Raw genomic sequence first — 15,898 nt, forward strand, 5'->3', positions numbered from 1 at the left:
TAGATGGAAATTACAGGCAGAGGGAGTAATGTGAGATAAAGCCAGAAACCCACACAGTATCCGATAGAGAGTGAATTATATGTGATAAAATGTTAAAAAAGGCCTATAGTTGGTAGAATTTTAATTTGTGATTGAATGTTTCGTGAGTCATACTCATCTGAAGGTGTCCTGTTTTCTCTCTGTTATTCATACACCTTAGTTTTGTGTTGACACATGGTGTTTAATCATCAGAGTTGTCCAAAATCCGTTGGTGTGAGGTATTTAATAGTTAAGGAGATGAAGGGTGAGACATGTGAAGTCACTTGCCAGATTATAGAGATCTTTATTTAAAATTCAAAACCCTAGCTCACTGGCTAAAACCTGCAGGATTGGTTTTCACAGGTGCACTGACAGTAGCTATAATTGTATTTTCATTTCCTTTTTTTTTTTTCTTCCCCCTTGGATGTATTCCACAGTTTAATCTGTTGAAAAATTTAGAGCAATCCCTTTGGGTCCTATGTTACTGCTGCCCGAACATTGCTTTAAACATTATCTTCTTGTGAGGTCTTTACGGCAGCCAGTGTAAAGGTTCCTAGTGTGTTACAGAGAGAAGCAATGTGTAGGCCCAGCTAGACTAGACTGTGCTGATAAAACAGGCCTTTGGAAAAGGCAAAAATATGGTCCCACTCACTTCTGTTTTCACATAGAAGAGGAATTTTTTTTTTTTTTTTAAGAGAATTTGTGTGATCAAGGAAGTGGGGGAAAGTTTTCTTGGCAAAAACTCAAGCAAACGCTTAGTTGTTTTGATTCCTTCCCTGTGGCATTTTTGGCAAACGGCCAAAAGAGAAATTAAACTCTAGTTGGAGGACAATTGTTTCATGTTCTTCACCTCAGAGACTGGAAAAAGCAGAAGAGTGCCAGTTTTAATCTAGAATCCTTTGAGAATGGGGGAAAGATACAGTGATTATGGAGTAAGGTTTTAAAATACCACAAGCTAATGTCATTAGGATTATCATGCCTTATAACTGAAACTGGTATGTTTGAAATTCTGATGTGAATTTTTTTTTTTTTAATACCCGATGAAGGCTTCATAAGAGGTAGGAGCTTGCGAATAGTAATGGAGTCTGTAGCAGTAGGAAAGGACTTTAAAAAGTTTGTCGAAGCCATCCTTGAGTAATGTGGTAGAAGAGATTGCATAAATATAAACGGTAGCATCGCCTACTAGATCGGTGCCTTGTGTTTGGCCTCCCGACTTTCTGGGGATGCTGTAATAGAGTCTCCACAATGATTTGAGTAACAGGCCTGTTCCAAAGAAATACTATAACTACTGTAATTATTGGCATGAATTTGCACCCAAGTGGAGTTGCGGTTAGAGCAGGACCTGTAGTTACCTTCTTTAACGAGAAAAAGTGTGTGTGTTACACAGGTGTATCCAGTATCCTCAGTGTGGACTATAATTTTTTATTTATTTTTATTATTATGTTAATCACCATACATTACATCATTAGTTTTTGATGTAGTGTTCCATGATTCATTGTTTGTGTATAACACCCAGTGCTCCATGCAGAACGTGCCCTCTTTAATACCCATCACCAGGCTAATCCATCCCCCCACCCCCTCCCCTCCAGAACCCTCAGTTTGTTTTTCAGAGTCCATCGTCTCTCATGGTTCGTCTCCCCTTCTGATTTCCCCCCCTTCATTCTTCCCCTCCTGCTATCTTCTTCTTCTTCTTCTTCTTCTTTTTTTTTAATATATAATGTATTGTTTCAGAGGTACAGATCTGTGATTCAACACGCTTGCACAATTCACAGCGCTCACCATAGCACATACCCTCCCCAATGTCTATCACCCAGCCACCCCATCCTGCCCACACCCCACCACTCCAGCAACCCTCAGTTTGTTTCCTGGGGTTAAGAATTCCTCATATCAGTGAGGTCATATGATACATGTCTTTCTCTGATTGACTTATTTCACTCATCATAACACTCTCCAGTTCTATCCACGTCATTGCAAATGGCAAGATTTCATTCCTTTTGATGGCTGCATAATATTCCATTGTATATATATATACCACATCTTCTTTATCCATTCATCTGTTGATGGACATCTTGGCTCTTTCCACTGTTTGGCTATTGTGGACATGCTGCTATAAACATTGGGGTACATGTACCCCTTCGGATCCCTAGATTTATATCTTTGGGGTAAATACCCAGTAGTGCAATTGCTGGATCATATGGTAGCTCTATTTTCAACTTTTTGAAGAACCTCCATGCTGTTTTCCAGAGTGGCTGCACCAGCTTGCATTCCCACCAACAGTGTAGGAGGTTTCCCCTTTCTCTGCATCCCCGCCAACATCTGTCATTTCCTGACTTGCTAATTTTAGCAATTCTGACTGGTGTGAGGTGATATCTCATTGAGGTTTTGATTTGGATTTCCCTGATGCTGAGCGATGTTAAGCACTTTTTCAAGTGTCTGTTGGCCATTTGGATGCCTTCTTTGGAAAAATGTCTGTTCATGTCTTCTACCCATTTCTTGATTGGATCATTTGTTCTTTGGGTGTTGAGTTTAATAAATTCTTTCTAGATTTTGGATACTAGCCCTTTATCTGATATGTCATTTGCAAATATCTTTTCTCATTCTGTTGGTTGTCTTTTGGTTTTGTTGACTGTTTCTTTTGCTGTGCAAAAGCTTTTTATCTTGATGAGGTCCCAATAGTTCATTTTTCCCCTTGCTTCCCCTTGCCTTTGGTGATGTTTCTAGGAAGAAGCTGCTGTGGCTGAGGTCGAAGAGATTGCTGCCTGTGTTCTCCTTTAGGATTTTGATGGACTCCTGTCTCACATTTAGGTCTTTTGAACATTTTGAGTCTATTTTTGTGTGTGGTGTAAGGAAATGGTCTAGTTTCATTCTTCTGCATGTGGCTGTCCAATTTTCCCAACACCATTTGTTGAAGAGACTGTCTTTTTGTCATTAGACATTCTTTCCTGCTTTGTCTTAGATGAGTTGACCATAGAGTTGAGGGTCCATTTCTGGGCTCTCTATTCTGTTCCATTGATCTATGTTTCGGTTTTTGTGCCAGTACCATACTGTCTTGATGATTACAGCTTTGTAATAGAGTTGGGAGTTGTGATGCCGTCAGCTTTCTTTTCTTTTTCAACATTCCTCTGGCTATTCGAGGTCTTTCCTTGTTCCATACAAATTTTAGGATTATTTGTTCCATTTCTTTGAAAAAAGTGGGTGGTATTTTGTTGGGGATTGCATTGATGTGTAGATTGCTCTAGGTAGCATTGACATCTTCACAATATTTGTTCTTCCAATCCATGAACATGGAACATTTTTCCATTTCTTTGTGTCTTCCTCAATTTCTTTCATGAGTATTTTATAGTTTTCTGAGTACAGATCCTTTGCCGCTTTGGTTAGATTTATTCCGAGGTATCCTGTGGTTGTGGGTGCAATTGTAAATGGGATCGACTCCTTAATTTCTCTTTCTTCTGTCTTGTTGATGGTGTATAGGGATGCCACTGATTTCTGTGCATTGATTTTATATCCTGCCACTTGACTGAATTCCTGTATGAGTTCTAGCAGTTTTGGGGCGGAGTCTTTTGGGTTTTCCACATAAAGTATCATATCATCTGCAAAGAGTGAGAGTTTGACTTCTTCTTTGCCGATTTGGATGCCTTTTCTTTCTTTTTGTTGTCTGATTGCTGTGGCTAGGACTTCTAATACTATGTTGAACAGCAGTGGTGATAGTGGACATCCCTGCCATGTTCCTGACCTTAGGGGGAAGCTCTCAGTTTTTCCCCATTGAGAATGATATTCGCTGTGGGTTTTTCATAGATGGCTTTTATGATATTGAGGTATGTACCCTCTATCCCTACACTCTAAAGAGTTTTAATCAAGAAAGGATGCTGTAGTTTGTCAAATGCTTTTTCTGCATCTATTGAGAGGATCATATGGTTCTTGTTCTTTCTTTTATTAATGTGTTGTGTCACACTGATTGATTTGCGGAACCAACCTGCAGCCCAGGAATAAATCCCACTCGATTATGGTGAATAATCCTTTTAATGTAATGTTGGATCCTATTGGCTAGTATTTTGGTGAGAATTTTTGCATCCATGTTCATCAGGGATATTGGTCTGTAATTCTCCTTTTTGATGGGGTCTTTGGTTTTGGGATCAAGGTAATGCTGGCCTCATAAAACAAGTTTGGAAGTTGTCCTTCCATTTCTATTTTTTGGAACAGTTTCAGAAGAATAGGTATTAATTATTCTTTAAATGTTTGGTAGAATTCCCCTAGGAAGCCATCTGGCCCTGGGCTCTTGTTTGTTGGGAGATTTTTGATGACTGCTTCAATTTCCTTAGTGGTTATAGGTCTGTTCAGGTTTTCTATTTCTTCCTGGTTCAGTTTTGGTAGTTGATACATCTCTAGGAATGCATCCATTTCCTCCAGATTATCTAATTTGCTGGCATATAGTTGCGCATAATATGTTCTTATAATTGTTTGTATTTCTTTGGTGTTGGTTGTGATCTCTCCTCTTTCATTCATGATTTTGTTGATTTGGGTCATTTCTCTTTTCTTTTTGATAAGTTTGGCCAGGGATTTATCAATCTTACTAATTCTTTCAAAGAACCAGCTCCTAGTTCCATTGATCTGTTCTACTGTTCTTTTAGTTTCTATTTCATTGATTTCTGCTTTGATATTTATTATTTCTCTTCTCCTGCTGGGTTTAGGCTTTATTTGCTGTTCTTTCTCCAGCTCCTTTAGGTGTAGGGTTAGGTTGTGTATTTGAGACCTTTCTTGTTTCTTGAGAAAGGCTTGTATTGCTATATACTTTCCTCTTAGGACTGCCTTTGCTGCATCCCAAAGATTTTGAACAGTTGTGTTTTCATTTTCATTCGTTTCCATGAATTTTTAAAATTCTTCTTTAATTTTGTGGTTGACCCATTCATTCTTTAGTAGGATGTTCTTTAGCTTCCATGTATTTGAGTTCTTTCTGACTTTCCTCTTGTGATTGAGTTCTAGTTTCAAAGCATTGTGGTCTGAAAATATGCAGGGAATGAGCCCAGTCTTTTGGTACCAGTTGAGACCTGATTTGTGACCTAGGATGTGATCTGTTCTGGAGTCTGTTTCATGGGCACTAGAGAAGAATGTGTATTCTGTTGCTTTGGGATGGAATGTTCTGAATATGTGTGTGAAGTCCATTTGGTCCAGTGTGTCATTTAAAGTCTTTATTTCCTTGTTGAACTTTTGCTTAGATGATCTGTCCATTTCAGTGAGGGGGGTGTTAAAGTCCCCCACTATTATTGTATTGTTGTTGATGTGTTTCTTTGCTTTTGTTATTAATTGCCTTTATAATTGGCTGCTCCCATGGTAGGGGCATAGATATTTACAATTGTTAGATCTTGTTGGATAGACCCTTTAAGTAGGATATAGTGTCCTTCCTCATCTCTTATTACAGTCTTTGGTTTAAAATCTAATTTGTCTGAAATAAGAATTGCCACCCCAGCTTTCTTTTGGTGTCCATTAGCATGGTAATTGGTTTTCCACCCCTTCACTTTCAATCTGGGGGTGTGTTTGGGTCTAAAATGAGTCTCTTGCAGACAGCATATCAATGGGTCTTGTTTTTTTATCCAATCTGATACCCTGTGTCTTTTGATTGGTGCATTTAGCCCATTTACATTCAGGGTAACTATTGAAAGATATGAATTTAGTGCCACTGTATTGCCTGTAAGGTGACTGTTACTGTATTTGTCTCTGTTCCTTTCTGGTCTATGTTGCTGTTAGGCTCTCTCTTTGCTTAGAGGACCCCTTTCAGTATTTCTTATAGGGCTGGTTTCGTGTTTGCAAATTCCTTTAGTTTTTGTTTGTCCTGGAAGCTTTTTATCTCTCCTTCTATTTTCAATGACAGCCTAGCTGGATATAGTATTCTTGGCCGCATATTTTTCTCATTTAGTGCTCTGAATATATCCTTCCAGTCCTTTCTGGCCTGCCAGGTCTCTGTGGATAGGTCCGTTGCCAATCTAATGTTTCTACCATTGTAGGTTACAGATCTCTTATCCCGAGCTGCTTTCAGGATTTTCTCTTTGTCTCTGAGACTTGTAAGTTTTACTATTAGATGTCGGGGTGTTGACCTATTTTTTTGATTTTGAGAGGGGTTCTTTGTGCCTCCTGGATTTTGATGCTTGTTTCCGTCGCTAAATTAGGGAAGTTCTCTGCTGTAATTTGCTCCAATATACCTTCTGCCCCTCTCTCGCTTTCTTCTTCTTCTGGGATCCCAATTATTCTAATGTTGTTTCATCTTATGGTATCACTTTTCTCTCGAATTCTGCCCTCGTGATCTAGTAGTTGTTTATCTCTCTTTTTCTCAGCTTCTTTATTTTCCATTATTTGGTCTTCTATATCACTAATTCTCTCTTCTGCCTCATTTATTCTAGCATTTTAAAAAAATTTTTTATTGTTATGTTAATCACTATACATTACATCATTAGTTTTTGATGTAGTGTTCCATGATTCATTGTTTGTGTATAACACCCAGTGCTCCATGCAGAACGTGCCCTCTTTAATACCCATCACCAGGCTAACTCATTCTCCCACCCCCCTCCCCTCTAGAACCCTCCGTTTGTTTTTCAGTGTCCATCGTCTCTCATGGTTTGTCTCCCCCTCCTATTTCCCCCCCTTCATTCTTCCCTTCCTGCTATCTTCTTCTTTTTTTTCACATGTATTATTTGTTTCAGAGGTACAGATCTGTGATTCAACAGTCTTGCACATTTCACAGCACTCACTATAGCACATACCCTCCCCAATGTCTATCACGCAGCCACCCCATCCCTCCCACCCCCCCACCATTCCATCAACCCTCAGTTTGTTTCCTGAGATAAGAATTCCTCATATCAGTGATGTCATATGATACATGTCTTTCTCTGATTGACTTATTTCGCTCAGCATAATACCCTCCAGTTCCATCCACATCGTTGTAAATGGCAAGATCTCATTCCTTTTGATGGCTGCATAATATTCCATTGTATATATATACACCACATCTTTATCCATCCTCTCTTGATGGACATCTTGTAGAGCCTCCATTTTTTGATTGCACCTCATTAATAGCCTTTTTGATTTTGACTTGGTTAGATTTTAGTTCTTTTAGTTCTCCAGAAAGGGTTTCTCTAATAACTTCCATGCTTTTTTCAAGCCCAGCTAGTATCTTTAAAATCATCATTCTGAACTCTAGTTCCAACATCGTACTAATGTCCATATTGAGTAGGTCCCTGGCAGTCGGTACTGCCTCTTGTTCTTTTTGTTGAGGTGATTTTTTCCGTCTTTTCATTTTGTCCCGAGGAGAGTAGATGAATGAGAGAACAAAATGCTAACTGGGTAACAACGTCCCCAAAAAATATACACTAAACAAATCAGAAAAGACCTGAGACCAGGGGAAAAGAAAGGGAAGGAAAGAAAAAAGAAAAAGAAAAGAAAAAAATAAAAACAAACAAAAACAATACAAAACCATCATATGATCAGATATGATCAGGCTGGTGCATAGATCAGTGCCACACACTAGATTTTGGGCGTGTTTCGGTCTTTTAGAAGAAAGTGCCTCCCAAAATTTTAAAGAAAGTAAAACTTATATATGTACAAAAATAAGGGTTAATACGATGAAGAGATGGAATACGACTGTAAAGATGAAAATTATAAAAGGTTTTATAAAAGAAATTGATAAGAAGTTGGTTGAAAAAAGAAAGAAGAGGATTTAAAAAAAAAGGAGAAAATGTGATCAGGCAGGAGAGTAGAACAAAGCCACACACTAGAGATTTAGGGTATATTTTGATCTGTTAGAAGAAACCGTATCTCAAAATTTTAAAGAGAGAACAACTTATATACATATATACCAAAAATAAGGGTAACTACTATGAAGGGATAGAATATGACTCTGAAAATGAAAAATAAAAAATATTTTTTAAAAAAGGGATTGATAAGATGTCGGTTGAAAAAGGGAAAAAGAAAAATTAAAACAACCCAAAAGACAGTTAAAAAAAAACCATTAACTTTGAATGACTAAAGAATCAGGGGTAAAAAAGCCATGAATTCTATGTGCTGTATTCTCCTAGCGCTGGAGTTTTGCCATTCTCATTGATCGGTAAACTTGGTCTTGGCTGGCTGCTCTTGCTGATCTGGGGGTGGGGCCTGTTGCCGTGGTTCCCAAATGTCTTTGTAGGAGGCGGAATTGCCCCGCCCTTGCTCGGTCTGGGCTAAGTAATCTGCTCAGTTTTGCTCTCAGGAGCTTTTGTTCCTTGCAAGCTTTCCGTACAGCTTCGGAGGAGGAGAGTGAAAATGGCGGCCTCCCAATCTCCGTCCTAGAGGAGCTGAGAACTTGGGGCCCCGCTCCTCAGTGCGCCCCCAGAGAAAAGCAGTCACTCCTGTCTTCCCGGTCTCCGGCCGCACTCCATGCTCACCCAGCCTGTGACTGAGCGTTTCTGTGTCTGGCGCATGACCCCGTGTGGAGTCTCCAAACCCCGCAGATCCCTGCGGTGCGCTCCCATGCCACTCCTCCTGGGGGAGGAAGGGGAGTCTCCCCAGATCTGCTCCTTGTTGGGTTCCTGCTGGAGGAGCAGCGGCCCAACTGTGCCGTGGATCACAGTTTATGGCAACCCCGGAGCTGAGAGTCCACACCTTGGCTCGGTCTCTGCAGCCGGCTTCCCCACTCTGATACCTGGGAACTCTGCTGCACTCAGGCACACCCCGTCTTTCTGTGACCCCGAGGGTCCTGAGACCACACTGTCCCACGAGGGTCCACCCCCCTGCTTAGCTACTGGAGCGATGTCCCTCAGCAGAGCCGACTTCTGAAAGTTCCGATTTTGTGCTCCGCGGCTCTATCACTTGCCAGAAGCGGCGGACAGAAGCCCCCTTCCCCGCCGTCTATCCTCCCGAATATCGCCTCGGATTCACTTCTCCGCATGTCCTACCTTCCAGAAAGTGGTCACTTTTCTGTTCAGAGAGTTGTTGCTATTCTTTTCTTCGATCTGTTGAGTTTGTAGGTGTTCAGGATGGTTTGATCCCTATCTAGCTGTATTCCTGGGACCAGATGAAATCCCGGTCTCCTACTCCTCTGCCATCTTGCTCCGTCCCCCAACTTTAATTTTTTATTTGAGTCTCTGTGAGTACCCCTCTCAGTCTTCACTGTGCCTCTCTTAGGAAAGAGTGTGGGAGCAAATTCTCTAATCTTTTGCACATGGACTTGCAGGTATTACATAAAAACAGTTACAGAAGTCAGATGGCTAAAATTAGTCTCCCCTTTTGAATATTGTTGGAAAATTGGGATTGCAGTCAGGCTATCATTTTCCATTAACAACAGCACAGGTGACCTTGTTGTGCGAAAATGTCTGTTAGCAGAGCTGACTGCTAAAATTATCAAGCATCGCCCATCTTTGTTACTACCTTTCACACCAGCACGGAAACTAATTTTTGATTCCTTTCAGTCATGTGTGGTGGGTTCCATCTGTTCTGGGTTGTTGAGATGGTCTTGTTTGCCTTCCCTGCTGAGAATTCTGGAGGTTTCTCCTGGGTCCCTTTATTGTCTCTCCTCAGTTTCTTCTCTGTAGGCTTCTGTTGGGTTAATTTCTGGAGTGCCTGATACAAATATGAATTTTATTTCTTTTTTTGTCACCATGAGACAGACATTTTTTGTTCTTCATTCTTAAAAAATACTGACTGTTCAGTGTTGAATGCATTGGGAAATTAATTTTTTTTTTAATAGAGAAAATTAAGAGTGTTAACTACACCCTCTCAGCTGAGAGCACTAACTAAAATTGCCAAAAGGAACTAGAGTCCCTCTGTATGGAAAACCATTCCTTTGTTTCTCCTTTACTCACACATACAGTACTTCACTTCTGACACCTCTGGTCACCAACTGTGTGGGCTTTTTTCCCACGCCAGCCAATTCTGTGACACCAGCCGAGCGTCCTATAATTCAGTTCAGTTCTGATTCTTTCTACCTGGAGTTAGCATCAGGTCCTGCAGGGCAAGGGCTCAGTAGCACAAGCCTGCCCCCACTTCAGACACCAGTTGTGAGTCCCAGGTTGTCTGCAGGACTTCTGACTAACTGGCTTGAAATCAGTTTCACAACCCCCACCTCAGGTATGTGTGATAAATGGCTCACAGAACTCGGGGAAATACAAAGTGGTATTTGCCAGCTTGTTATATAATAGAGGATATGATAGAGGATACAGATGAAGAGCCAGATGAAGAGATACATTAGGTGTGATCCAGAAGTGTCCTGAGTGCTGAAGCTTCTGTCCCTGTGGAGTTCGGGTGTGTCCCCATCTGGGAGCCCACCACAAAGTCACCTCATTAGAATAAAAGATAATCTTATCACCCAGGAAATTCCAAGGGACTTAGGAGCTTGGCGTCAGACACTTATATCGCTTACGAAATTATGGAGGTTGTGGGAGCTTTGTGTTAGGAACTAGGATCAAAGACTAAATATTAGGGGTGTCTGGGTGGCTCAGTCATTAAGCATCTGCCTTTGGCTCAGGTCACGATCCCAGAGTCCTGGGATCAAGCCCCACACTGGGCTCCCTGCTCAGCAGGAAGCCTTCTTCTCCCTCTTCCACCCCCCCCCGCTGCTTGTGTGCCCTCTCTCAGAGCTGTCTCTCTCTGTCAAATAAATAAAATCTTTAAAAAAAAAAAAAAAGACTAAATATTAGAACAGATTAGAACACAAGATTCATATTTGTATCAGGCACTCCAGAAATCAAACCTTACTCCTATTTATAAGACTTAGGAGCTCCATGTCAGGAACCAGAAGCAGAGACCAGCATATATTTCTTATTACTTCATACCATCCATCTTGTGAGAAAATATAATGAGCTTTTTAGTATAGAAATTCATAAGATGAAAACACAGTTTAGTTGGTCTGTGCAGGAATGCAAAAGATTGTGCCCATCTAGGGAAGGCTATTAGGTGTCTACCTGGATGTTTTTCTACGGCGTTTATTATCTCTGAGAATGTTTTAGTCCATGGTCTGTGTCTTAGCCTTTCAGGCTCAGAGTTCTTGATATATCATATTGATAAAAACTGGACCCATTCAGGATTGGACTCATATTAAGCTTAGCTTGAGAATGACCGCCGAAGCCTGGATGCCTAATGTAACATCATACAAAAATATTTCCGCCCTGAACAAGAACACTTGTCTTACTATGTTCTGTATATTTTCCTTCTGTAGTCAAGTTACCTGGGAAGCAAAATCATAATCACAAAGCTCTTAAGTCATTTATGATGAAAAATATAAACTATTAGAGGATCCAGGGCACTGGTATTTGCCTAACTGGAATGTTCTATGCTAGTTGGTAAACCTGCATGGGAAGCAGGAAAATCATGTGGTCTTAGTTGGGAAGGACTTGGAAACCTGGACATTAGAGGAATTGAATGCCTAATGACATTGAGCTATTTTAGCCGGATATATTTATTTCCCAGTGGATAGGGTCACCCATGGAAGAACTCGAATACTTGATGTCTGTTGAGTGAAGCACTTTGGGAAGTGTTTGGATGTTTACTGCTACACTTGCTTTAACTTACAGTACTATTGACTTATGACATTTAAATATTGAAATAATTTAATATTTATCTGCCTGGGTATCTTTGATAAGCTCCAATAAGCTATGATCCTATCTTTTTCAGTCTCTGTTAGTTGGCACAGCATCATAAGCACATAGATAGTAAGTGTTGTGGATGCTGATTTCTCGTTTCACAACTAAAAATGCTTTTGCTATTACAGTAAACTCCTAATTCCCTGGCATATGTTAGGAATTTGGTGTTATAATTAATTCAGTATCCTAGATTTAAAAAAAGTTATGCTTTTCATTATATAATTTATATAAATTAAAATATAATGAAATGCATATAGCATAAGCCACTGAAGATAATTTATCTAACTATGTACTTTATCATTTAGAAAACTTTTTTGAGTACCTTTAAGTTATTATTATGTTGCAACTACATGGAGATGCCCATTTAGTAGAGATTTCTGATTAATGTCAAATAAAATGGAGAAAAAAGTAGTTTTACTTTAAAAGCCTTACTTGCAGGGGTGCCTGGGTGGCTCAGTTGGTTAAGCATCTGACTCTTGATTTGATTTCGGCTCAGGTCATGATCTCAGGGTCCTGGGATCGAGCCTCGCATTGGGCTCTGTGCTCAGTGGGGAGTCTGCTGGAGATTCTCTCCCTTCCTCTGCCACTCCCCCACCACCCCAAAGTAAATAAATAAATATTTAAAAAGCACCTTATTTCCAAATATTCTTCTTTTTGAAAGAGGGAAAAAGTAGGCTTCAGAAAAATGCGTGTGTGATTTCAAATGAAGATGGGTGTGGGAGAGGCACTCAAAGAAGGAAGTGGAAGGCTTTGATTCTATTTTTCAAAACCGATTCTACTATTTTTAGAAATGAAGAACCTTAACCTTAGGGAGTGGGAAATGATTTCTCTAGCTTGTGTTTCTGAATAAGTAATAAATCCCCAAATATTAAAATTAGATTTTCTTTGGAGAGAAATGCTTATTAATGACAAGGTAGACAACATGAGTTAGAAGTAGCTTTTTGGCTCAAAGTTTTATAAAATATTCAGTTTTTGAATGTACGAAATTCTTATCATAGGCAGTTACCCTTTTATTCCTTCGGAATTTTTAAAAATTATTTTACAGAGTCCTGACTTTAAATTTCCCCCAATTTTTTTTTTAAATTTTTTAAAGTTTTATTTTTAAAATTAAAGCTGTGAATTGAAAATGTTGTTTTTTTAAAAATTTCTTTCATTTTTCTCCAGCTTTGATTTAGTAAGGTATTATCTTGGTTTTAACTCCAGACAAAAACTTGATTATGATTTATCACCTAATTTTTTTTTTTTTGAAGTATTGTATTTGAAGTACTGACACACAGTGTTACATTAGTTTCAGATATACAACAGTGTGATTTGGCAAGTCTATTCATTATGCTATATTCATCACAAGTGTAGCTACCATCTTTCACCGTATCATTGACTACGTGCCCTGTGCTGTACCTTTCATCCCCCTCACTTATTCATTCTGTAACTGGAAGCCTGTACCTTCCACTCCCCTTCACCCATTTTGCCCATCTCCTGATCCCGCGCTCCCCTCTGGCAACCACCTGTTTGTTCTCTGTGTTTGTGAGTCTGTTTCTGCATTTTTTGTTTGTCTGTTTGCTTTTGTTTTTTAGATTATACATTTAAGTGAAATCCTATGATATTTTTCTCTGACTGACTGATTTCACCCCTCTAGGTCCATCTATGTTGTTGTGAATATAGCAAGATCTCATCTGTTTTTATGGCTGAGTGATATTCCTTACTAACTCTTTAGATAGTTGTACTTTTGATTTCAGTGACAAATTTGTCTATCTCTAAGAGGTTTTTTTTTTTTTTTTTTTAAGATTTTATTTTTTTGAGAGAGAGAGTACAAGGAGGGAGAGGGAGAAGTAGACTCCCTGCTGAGTGTGGAGCCCAACCCTGAGATCATGACCTGAGCTGAAGGCAAATGCTTAACTGACTGAGCCACCCAGGTGTCCCTGTATCTAAGAGTTTTTAGTATGTAATATGATTTGATTATTTGTATTCGCCTTATCAGATGCCTTTTCATTTCTTAGCCTTTTTGCTTCCTTTGTCTTTAGCAACAACGGTGTCCTGTGTTGTGAAACCTCATTCCTCACTCTAAAACATTACTATTGGAAGTGTAAACTGGAACAGACTTACCTGTACAATCACTGGAAGCAACTGTTCAGAGAGTTGATGGTGTGGTGCTTTTTAATGACATGGAGAGATGTCCATGGTATATTAAATGCAATAGGCTATTCATGCATTTCATTATGAAAAAGGAAGCAAAGTTCTGAAAGGATTAAGCCTAAAATTTACCAGCCTTTATTATGGGTAGCTTAATGTAAGTGAACTTTTTGTTGATACATAATAGAAATGTATACGAATAATAAGTATACAGCTTAATGAATTTTCACATATTAACATAGCCGTGTAATCAGCCCTGGATCAAGAAATAAGACATTGTCAGAGTCCCATAAACCCTTTCTCACACCCACATGGTCCCTATGACACACGAGCACTCCCCTGACTTCTGACACCATAGGTCCAGAGGTTAGGGTTGCTGCTGCATTCGCATTGTATCTAAATGGAATCATCTAGAATATCCTCTTTTGCATTCAGCTTCTTTTGCTCATCTTGGTGACATTCCTCTGTGCTGAGTGAATCAGCAGTTCATTCTCTGTCCTTGTGGTATAAGATTCCATTGTACGAACACACCACAATGCATTTATCTGTTCTGTTGATGGAGACTTGGGTGGTTTCACTTTTGGGATTATCAAGAGTGCTACTGCTGTGAACATTCTAATATGTGCCTTTTAGTGAATGTTTATGTGCATTTCTCTTGGTTTTGAGTAGAATTTTTGGGTTGTGGGTTGGAATGTGTGCATTCAACTTCAGTAGGTACTGCCAAAGAGTTCTCCAAAGTGATTGTGCCATTTAATTATTCCCACGTAGTTAGAGTTGGACAGTTCTAGTTACTTCTTATCCTAGCCAGAACTTAATGCTGTATTCATTTAAAGCCATTCTGATGGATGAGTAGTAGTAGCTCATTGTGGTTTTAATTTTATTTCCCTGATAAATAACGAGGTTTAGCACTTTTTCCTATGTTTATTGGTCATATGGCTGGTCTCTTTCCTGGAGTTCCTGCTCCAGTCTTTTACCTGTTTTTCTTTTGGCTTGTCTCTTTCTTTTTGGCTTGATTTGTAGTTCTTCATAGTCTGATGGCATGTTCTTTTTCAACGATATGTATTTCAAATTATTAGTGATTGCTTTTACTGAGTTGTTTCATCTATGTTTTCTAAAATTTTAACAGTAGATATTTAGTTTTTACAACAAGGAAAAAGTAAAACCATCATCATGTTGGAGAAACAGATTCCTAAATCAGACAAAGACAAAAACCATATTATTTCACTTATATGTGGAACCTTAGAAAAGATAAACAACAACAAGCAAGCTGATAGATACAGAGAACAGATTAGCGGTTGCTGGGGGCTGGGGAGTGGGCAAGATGCATGAAAGGAGTTGGAAGGTACAAACTTCCAGTTATAAAATAAGTAAGTCATGAGGATGGAATGTACAGCATGGTGACTATAGTTAATAATACTGTATTGTGTATTTGAAAGTTGTAACAGAGTAAATCTTAAAAGTTCTTTTTTTTTTTAAGATTTTATTTATTTATTTGAGATAGAGTGCGCGCACGAGAGAGAGCACAAGCAGGGAGAGGGATAGAGGGAGAGGCAGAAGCAGACCCCGTGCTGAACAAGGAGCCTGATGTGGGGCTTCATCTGGGGATACCAGAATTATGATCTGAGCCGAAGGCAGACACTTAACTGACTGAGCCACCCAGGCACCCCAGTCTTGAAAGTTCTTATCACAAGAAAACAATTTATAACTGTGTGATATTAGATGTTAACTAGATGTATTGTGGTGGTCATCTAGCAATATATACAAATAATTGAATCATGTTGTACACTTGAAACTAATATAATGTTATATGTCAATTATTCTTGATTTGCTTTATCTCTCTTCCCTTCCATTTCTTGATATTTGAACCAGTGATCTGAAATCCCACTCTCTCTGTCCCTTCTAGCCACTCACTCTTTAACCTCCTTGTATAACTAAAGAGGGACTCTTGGCTGGCAAACTTAGTGGTGGGTGCCTAGGCCCTCCTCCCAGTCTTGCTTTTCCTCTGTCCCTCGTTAACTCTTGATACCACTGGCTACCCAGGCCTTGCATGTTTCTTCTCACTTGACTTTCTGATGATATTGAACCTCCTGTCCTCCTTCCTCTTCCTCCTCCTGTGCTTTCTTTAGCCCCCAGTTGGCATTTCCCATGCA

The 15,898-nt window shown here is 39.5% G+C and overlaps 1 protein-coding gene across 8 annotated transcripts in view; it reads left to right on the top strand.

Moving 5' to 3' along the window:
* Window positions 1-15,898, top strand: part of ARHGAP10 (Rho GTPase activating protein 10) — a 316,951-nt gene that overhangs the window by 197,321 nt on the left and 103,732 nt on the right. The gene's annotated exons all lie outside the window — the stretch shown is intronic.

Source organism: Mirounga angustirostris, unplaced genomic scaffold (genome assembly GCF_029215605.1).
Source record: "Mirounga angustirostris isolate CCGP_5_RB_7025 unplaced genomic scaffold, mMirAng1.0.hap1 SCAF_2, whole genome shotgun sequence".
NCBI lineage: Eukaryota > Metazoa > Chordata > Mammalia > Carnivora > Phocidae > Mirounga > Mirounga angustirostris.